Here is an 8,410-nt window from a genome sequence, read left to right as displayed (position 1 = left end):
GAAAACCACACGTGTAGAAATAATCTGGCTGTGAAGGCAGAGAAAAAGAATGATTGCAGGTTTAAGGGAGGTTACTTTAAAATGGGAGATCCTAGAGATGCTTGTTTCCTGTTACTAAATGATATAGAGTACAGAGAGACCAATGATGCTAGAAGGAAAGGCGATCATCAAAGAAGAAAAGTACTTGACAAAGAGGAGCCTGGATAAAGCATTAGAGAAAATGCTAATACCCCTATGTAAGAGTGAGGAAGAAAAGGAAGAGATCAAATTCCAGTTGGCTTATAGATGTGTAGGTGGCAAGATGAGGAAGTTCTTGTCTGATAGATTCTATTTTGTCAGTGAAGTATAAGGTAGGTCTTCAGCTGAGCATGAGCAGAGAAAGAGGGTATGGTAGGTTTATAGAGAAAGAAGAGATGACATAGCTGAATTGGGACAATGAGCCTACTAGAGAAACACAATGGGGTGGATGTGTGGTTCGACATGTCCACCTGAGGTTTATGATGATGAAAATAAAAGTCACCAGTCAGTTAATAAATGGCAGTACTAGATTTTTTGCCAGATCTCTCTGACTCTGAGGCCAGGTTTTATTTACTGTAACACACTGCTGGGACAGAACGTCAGTGTTATATTAAAGGATCGATTATGAATCTTATGGCATGGAATAATCATTTTGCCATGAGTACTTACTAAAGAGCCTGACAATTATTTGGTGGTATCAAAGACACTGTCCAAAATTGACATTTTATATAAATAGTTCTTTTGTTTTTAGTATAGTGCATTGGTAATAGATTATTATTTTTCAACTTTAATTTTGCAAAATATAGTCTTCTTAATGTATTATGAAAAGTGAGTGAGCATAGCGTGCAGCAATGAAGTAGTAATGCCTACGATGAGAATGGGACAGCCAAGTGAACATTGCCGAGGTGGATGTTAGCTCACAGAGGATGCCTCTACCTAGAGAATGCTGTGGAGTTAGAAATCAAATAGAAGGCTACTGCTGTAGTTACTTCCTCCATGAAGGCTTCTCAGATTATTTTAATATCTTCTATGTCATAGAGAAGCTAAAGAAATATTCCGACTCCACCTCTGCTAAAAGCACCTGCAGATACTGATAGCAATTGAGTAAACCTTAATAACCTCCTCCTCACCTGTTGGATAAAGTCAATGAAGAACGGTCAGTTCATCTTTTTCAGTTAAAGGTCATTGACTTGTAGTGGGAAAAAAAAGAATATATGTAAGTAAATCGTATATTTACATATATGAAAAATAGAATGTATCTGGATAGAAATGTAAAATATCCCATCTACATGCATTTTAAAAGAAGAAGAGGAAAATAACATGACATTTATTAAGTGTAACAAATATTTATTATCACAAATACAACACAGACTTTAGTTATATATTGTGGAAAGGCGAGTAAGCAAAACTAGGAGAAGAGAAACAGATACAGAAAGGAGGAGGGAGAGGGTAGGGAGGCAAATGTGACATGAGGAAACACACCAAAAAAGGCATGAAACAGGAAGGAGAAAGAAAAAGAGAAGAGAAGAGAAAGAAAACAGGATGAAGAGAGATAGGGAAGATCTTTGGTCTTGCAACAGGGTATCATATGATTGAGCCATGCATAACCTGGTTATCATTACCATGAAGTTGGCTAAAGCTCTCAGAAGCAAAGTCCAAATCTATTTAATATTCCTCACTGAAAGGCTAATATTTAAAACCAAACCAAACCAAACCAAACCCAAAGAACCAATACAAAAATCATTAATGCCCAGGATCAAAAACTGAGATGTTAAAAGAATTCTTATAAAAAGTATTTGGTTAAAATTTGAAAACTCTAGCATTCTTGTAATTATACATCCCTCCTCCCCCTTTTTTTCTGAATGGAGAATAATCTTAATCCTGCTACAAAGCAAGAACTGTCATGTTTTATTTCATACACAAAAAAGGCCATCTACTCTAATCAAGCAACATTACTTTTTAATGGATTTTCAAAGTGCTGCTACTAAAATGCTGTTTTTAGAACAACATTCATGGTATCCCCTATAAAAATCTCTCTGGGTAAATATCTAGCCCTAACAAACTTCTGGAGGATTTTTCTTTGTTAAGAAAGGGCTTGTAAATCTCTGCATGACAAGGCCTCTCTAGTTGGTATTCATCATTTCCCTACATGAATTACTTGGTTTCAGCCATGCTAAAACTCCATTCAGTTCTCCATTATGCGAGAAACCATGTTCTCTTGTCTCTATGTTCCACAAATGCTGTTCCTTCTACCGGGAACTCTCCTGTCCTTTCCCCTTTTCATCTAGATAACTCTTATTTGTTCTTTTTTTTTTTTAATGTTCGATTTAATTTCTATCTATCTATCTATCTATCTATCTATCTATCTATCTATCTATCTATCATCTATCATCTATCTATCTATCTATCTATCTATCTATCTATCTAGTTTATTTATTTTTATTATGGTGATATTGGTTAACAAAATCCGGTAAGTTTCGAGTGTACAATTCAACAGCAAGTCATAAATATTGTATTGTATGTTCACCACCCATAGTTAATTTCTTTCTGTCACCACATATTTTACCTCACTCATCTACCTCCTCCCTACCCTCACCTTCTGGCAACCATTAGTCTACTGTCCACGTCCATGAGTCTCTGATTGTCATGTTTGTTTGTTGCTTTTAGGTGGTACAGCCACTAAAGAAAACAGTATGGAGGTTCCTCAAAAAACTAAGAATTGATCTACCATATGATCCAGCAATCCCTTTACTGGGGATTTACCCCAAAGACTTAAAACACATAGCTGATGAGATATTTGCACACTGATATTCAAAGCAGCATTATTCACGGTTCCCAGGACATGGAAGCAACCAAAGTGTCCTACAATAGAGGATTGGATAAAGAAGATGTGGTACATACTTACAATGGAATATTACTCAGTTATAAGAGGAGATGAAATACTGCCATTTGCGACAACATGGATGGACCTTGAGATAATGGTGCTAAGCGAAATAAGCCAGACAGAAAAAGTTGAAAACCACATGATGTCTCTTATTTGTTCTTTAATCCTCAGCTTGGCATTCACTTTTCTAGAAATTCTCCCTTGACCTGTAAGTCTGATGAGAAACTCTTCTGTAAACTACTACAGTATGCAATTCTTCTTTTAGAGTTCTTCCCCAAGGCTAGAATGTCTATCATCTAGTCTTCACAAGGTGAATTTAACTTTTACAAAATTCAGCTCAAATGCCACTCCCTATGAAGCCTTCCCAAATTCCTACTGATTAGAGTTAGTTGTTTCTTTAAACCCCCAATATGGTATTTATTTTATTCTCTTTATATTACAGTTTTATACCTCTCTCCCATTAGCTGATATGCTACAAAATATCTGAGAGATATGTACTCCCATAGTACTTAGCACACAGAAGGAATTCAGTAAGTGTAAGGTGGCTGAGTGAATGGACTAGATAAAATTAATCTTACGCTGGAAGCTGACTTGAGAGCTAGAGCCTTGATTAAACCAAGGGAGGGTTAATCTAGGAACGATATCTCCTAGGTGGAAAGTGCTTCCAATTGGGTAGAAAGACCACAAATTATAAGCAATATGGATCCCATAAGAACAAAAGATTGCTTCATAAAAAAAAAAAAAAAAGTGCTGCAGTAGCTGTAGAAAGTCATAAAAAAAATAGCATGGTAAAAAAATTTCTGGCAGTGATCTGGTAATAGACTTTGACTGAATTGATTACTCACTGACAGTACTCAACATAGTCCTGCAAATGCATCAACTATGTAATGAACAGCTATTAAGTTTATTGATTTTCTGATTTCCATTGATAGCCAACAGGCCAAAGATACACATCAATATTTGTGTTAGTAATACCCGAGAGCTAACAATTTTGACAAATGAAAACCTCAAAAGTCTAAACAGTCCAAATTAATGGAAATCTGAAGGCCAAACCTCAGAATTTACATGAAATACATAACAAATGAGTCTAATACATTTAATAACTCAGCGAAGTCAGTGTTGATCATTTTTTTCCTCTAACAAACTCTTAATGTTTCCTTTATCCTAATGATGGGTTCACTTCCTAATAGGTATGTTCTCTATTACCTACCACAACCAAGATTTTGAAGTTATAGCCTCTAGCTAACACCTGGATAAACTTTACAAAGTACTTTCATATAGATGGGTTTTTACAAAAATCCCTGTGAGATAGGCACTGTTTTCTTCATTTTTACATGAAGAACTGATGTTTGGTGTGAGTAAGTGATATGGCCAAGTAACTAGAAAGGTCAGTATGGGCATGTAGGTCTTCCAATTAAAATTAATATAAAATAGTAAAGGACCACTTCATCCTTCCAGTCTTAACACAATTTTCACAGCATATTACCTTATATTTGTTGACTATGCCATTATACATTTTTACAGCATATAATCTATTTTGTATTCTTTTTCAACCCTACTTAACAAACAAATCTTCTTAATAACACAGATCTTCTCTGGAAAGATTGGTACATTTTCAGAAGACTCGGGCTATCTCACTGAATGCTTTCATAGGTCCCTGTTGCCCTTTTACTATCTTAAAGGTTTAATCCAGCAGTTCTCAAATTGTGGTCCCTGGACCAAAGCATCATCAGCACCTGGAAATTTGTTAGAAATGCAATTATCCCCATTCCAGACCTACTGAATCAGAAACTCTGGGAGTGGACCATCAATTTCCAGGTGTTTTCAAGGCACACTAAACTATACTTTGTCTATATAATACATAGACATGTGTGGAGATGTATAGTGTATATATGTGTATAATTATATTTTTTATTTGCAATTATATCGCAGTATTAGAATTATTTTCTTATGATGTTGATTTAAGCCAGGGGTCTTCAAAATTTTTCTAGAAAGAGCCAGACAGTAAATATGTTAGGCTTTGCAGGACATTCAGTCTCTGTCCTAACTAATAGATTCTGCTAATGTAGAACAAAAGCAGCCACAGACAATATGTAAACAATGAGTGTGACTTTTGTTCCAATAGTACTTTATTTACAAAACCAGGTGGTGGGCTGGATTTGGCAGGTCAGCTGTAGTGTGCTGACCCCTGATTTAAGCTGTCATTAAACACATTTCCATTACCTGAGCTTCTTGAGTAACTGAGGGCAGTGTATGCATAATCAGGAACCAAACGTTTCATGAATAATTCACACTGGAGATATTGCTTTATAGGAATAAAATACACACCATGTGATAAATTAAGATTATGTATACTCTTTTAAAGGCACCCACAGAATTAAATATCAAAGATAGAAGCTGTTTGAGGAGAAAGATCTTAGAAGTGCCTGTTTGTACCTAATGTTATGTATGTACTTAATAAGTATTCATTAATATCTGTTGATTTAATGACTAGTGGGATTTGTGACAAAAATATTCTTCTGCTTTGTCAACTGTTGTTTAGAGCCAAATTTATTCTTTTTTTTTAAGGTAATGAGACAACATATAAAAAAAAAATCAAGGGTTTGGGATATATAAGCTGAGTTTGAATCCTTGTTCTTGTACTGTTAGTAGTAAGACTAACTATTCAACCTTTCCAAGACTCAGTTTCCTTACCCGTAAAATGTTTTTCACCGTAGCAGATTTGTGAGCATAAAACTAAATGAGAGAACACTGATGAGGCACAGTACTTGGCATATTACAGGTTTCTTTGCCCTGATTGGGCCGCCTTGCTCCTCTGTTTGCTAAGAATACAAAACATTTAAATTTTTCCCTAACTGCAATCCAGATAAAAGAGAGAATATCATTATTTTGAAGTGAGAACATAATTTCAAGAATCCTCTTGATAAACCTTTTAAATACCATCCCCTCTTCCTTTCACAACCTCAGGTACGATTTTCTTTCTAGCTTTAAGTCTTTCTTAATATGACTTCTCTGGATAGATCAAAATATCTATTTTCTCTAGTTTGGTCCATGGATGGAACACTTCTTTAAAAAAAGAAAAAGTTGTTTTGAAGAAACGCCAAATGGAAAGTATGGGTCAAAAATATTTCCAATATTCTCTGCTCAGACTTTTCTTTCCCTTTTCACCCTCCAACAGAAAACAAATTAAAAGTCAACCTCGAAACATGAATATAGACCCTGACTAAAACTGCTTCAAAGGCTTCTACTCCTGGGTTGGGAGAATGACAGTTTATTGGCGCTTCCAATGTAAGGTACTCACTCAGCAATTGCTTAGTTGTGAACAATGACCTACTGCTTCAACTCAGTAGGTGATGATTAGGGCTTCTTGCAGCATTTGTTAAAAGGGATTTAACAAGTCTTACTTTACTTCAATCTGCTTCAATCTCAGAATTCCCCCACTCTGCTGAAGATAAATGAAGGTGTACACTATTGCAAACCCCCCGGAGTCAGGTCGGGAACCACCGAGTAGAGTGAATTAACATAAAATACTAGACTGCCTCTTTCTGCCTATTTCTGTAGTAAGGTTTGTCCCTCCAGAACGAGTTTTCCTGATAGAAATGGCCACTTTTTTTTTTTTTTTTTTTAAAGCTGGGTGACATTTAGAGCTTCTTTTGCTGAACCATAGTCTTAAAAACACTTTCTTCCTCTGTACACGGTTTTGCTTTTTCCCCTTCATGACTGCATATTTCTGATAAGCCTGGGGGTGGGGAGGTGGAGTGGGGTTGATGTGGGGGTGGAGGACATGAGGGAAAATGAATTCTTAGTTATAAAGACAGCAGTGAGACAGTTGAACTATATATGATCTTTAAGATTCTTTAGAAATCTTTCATTTTATGATTTTACTTATTTCTAATGGGAAAGAGAAGAAATAAAATGACATTTAAAAGAGAAATAAAATGTTAACTTGAAAAGTATCTGAGACAGAAGTAATTTAACCAGAATGTATTGGCAATTTATAGGAAAAAAAGAAAGGAAAAATAACAAGAGAACCTCACCACCCCCAGTCTACTTCTGGAGAATGTCCTGGAGCAGAACACATTTAGATCAATTTCCTACACCATCTGCAGCTATCTAGAGAGCATTATGTAATGAAAACAGCCTAAGAGTAGCTTTGGCCAGATTTGTTCAAAATTATCCTATCTCAGAATAAAAGTACTATTTGATTGAAAACATATTATGACTTTAAAAACTGTCTTAAGTTATTATTTAACACTGTTAGAAAAGGCTTACATTAGATATAACTTAGAAGTTTACCACAAAAACTTCATAAACAAATGCTGAGATATGAAAAATTATCTTCAACATATCAATATAGCACCCTCATTTTCGTATTCTACAAAGAAGGCAAAACTTCTGAATAAAGAACATAAGAACATTCTACTGAGAATGTTCCAATCTATTGTCAAAAGTACTAAAGGTTTTCACTATTGGTATGTTCTGTGATCATATATGAAAACTACATTGAATTACCTTTACTTTACTATTTTGGCATATAATTTGATAATCTAAGATGACAGTACTTATCTGATAATATTAAATTGCTGTACATTCAATCTAACTAAAATTTTAAGTTAAAGTCCCCCTTTAAGAGTTGCCAGTCAGGTATACAATTTATATACAATTGTATAATTTCAATATAATTATACAATTATATAGAAACCCCTAATGTTCTTCATTTGAGATCTAAAGAGCCATATGTACTTAGGTAAAAAATAAAAACTAAATAAAATAAAAAAAACCCCTGGTGCTCCCATAATCCTGGACATCTTTGAAAATTACTGAATTATCTGGCTGCGAAGGCCAGTTTAAGTTGACATCTTTCCACAAATAGGGAGCTATACCCTACACACTATACATCTTTTTAACGTGGTATCTACATTAAGAATGCTTCTCATTTTTACATCCACTAAATTAAAAAAGCCTTTAACTTGCAAAGAAATTTTCAGTGAAAATGAAAACTATATCTATAAATGTACAAACAAAAGAATAACACTATCAGACTATTATTTTATTTCTTTTAGAGTTCTCTATTTTGGCCTACTTCCTAGTAGACAACAGGAAATAAGATATGTATTATATAAATCACATAACTGGGAAAACCATGATAAAATTAACAGTTTTGGTTGACCTCAAAATAGGGTAGCAAAAGATAATAAATGAAAAGCAAAAGTTTTATATAATTTAATGTACTGACCTCATTTAAGTATCAGACTAATAAATGATGTCTCCACTCCCCCCACAAATTATTAGAGAGGCTTGTCTTCAACTGTTAAAATTACACTTAGTAAATCTGTTACATTAAATTAGTGCTTGATGTTGCTGTTAATCTTTGTCCCATTAAGTTAAAAAAGCAATGCATTTAATAGCTGCACAATCTTCACAGTCTTAGTGTACATGGGTATGAACACTACTCAAGGTCACTCAGCAGGTCAGCAAATTAAGGTCATAGTCTCTATCTCTGGGCTT

At 34.7% G+C, this 8,410-nt stretch overlaps 1 protein-coding gene across 1 annotated transcript in view; it reads right to left on the bottom strand.

The window, feature by feature from the left end:
• The window catches only part of RSRC1 (arginine and serine rich coiled-coil 1), a 372,620-nt gene that overhangs the window by 29,492 nt on the left and 334,718 nt on the right, over positions 1–8,410 (bottom strand). The gene's annotated exons all lie outside the window — the stretch shown is intronic.

Source organism: Pteropus vampyrus, unplaced genomic scaffold (genome assembly GCF_000151845.1).
Source record: "Pteropus vampyrus isolate Shadow unplaced genomic scaffold, Pvam_2.0 Scaffold12, whole genome shotgun sequence".
Lineage (NCBI taxonomy): Eukaryota > Metazoa > Chordata > Mammalia > Chiroptera > Pteropodidae > Pteropus > Pteropus vampyrus.
This window is presented reverse-complemented; position numbering and strand designations above follow the sequence as displayed.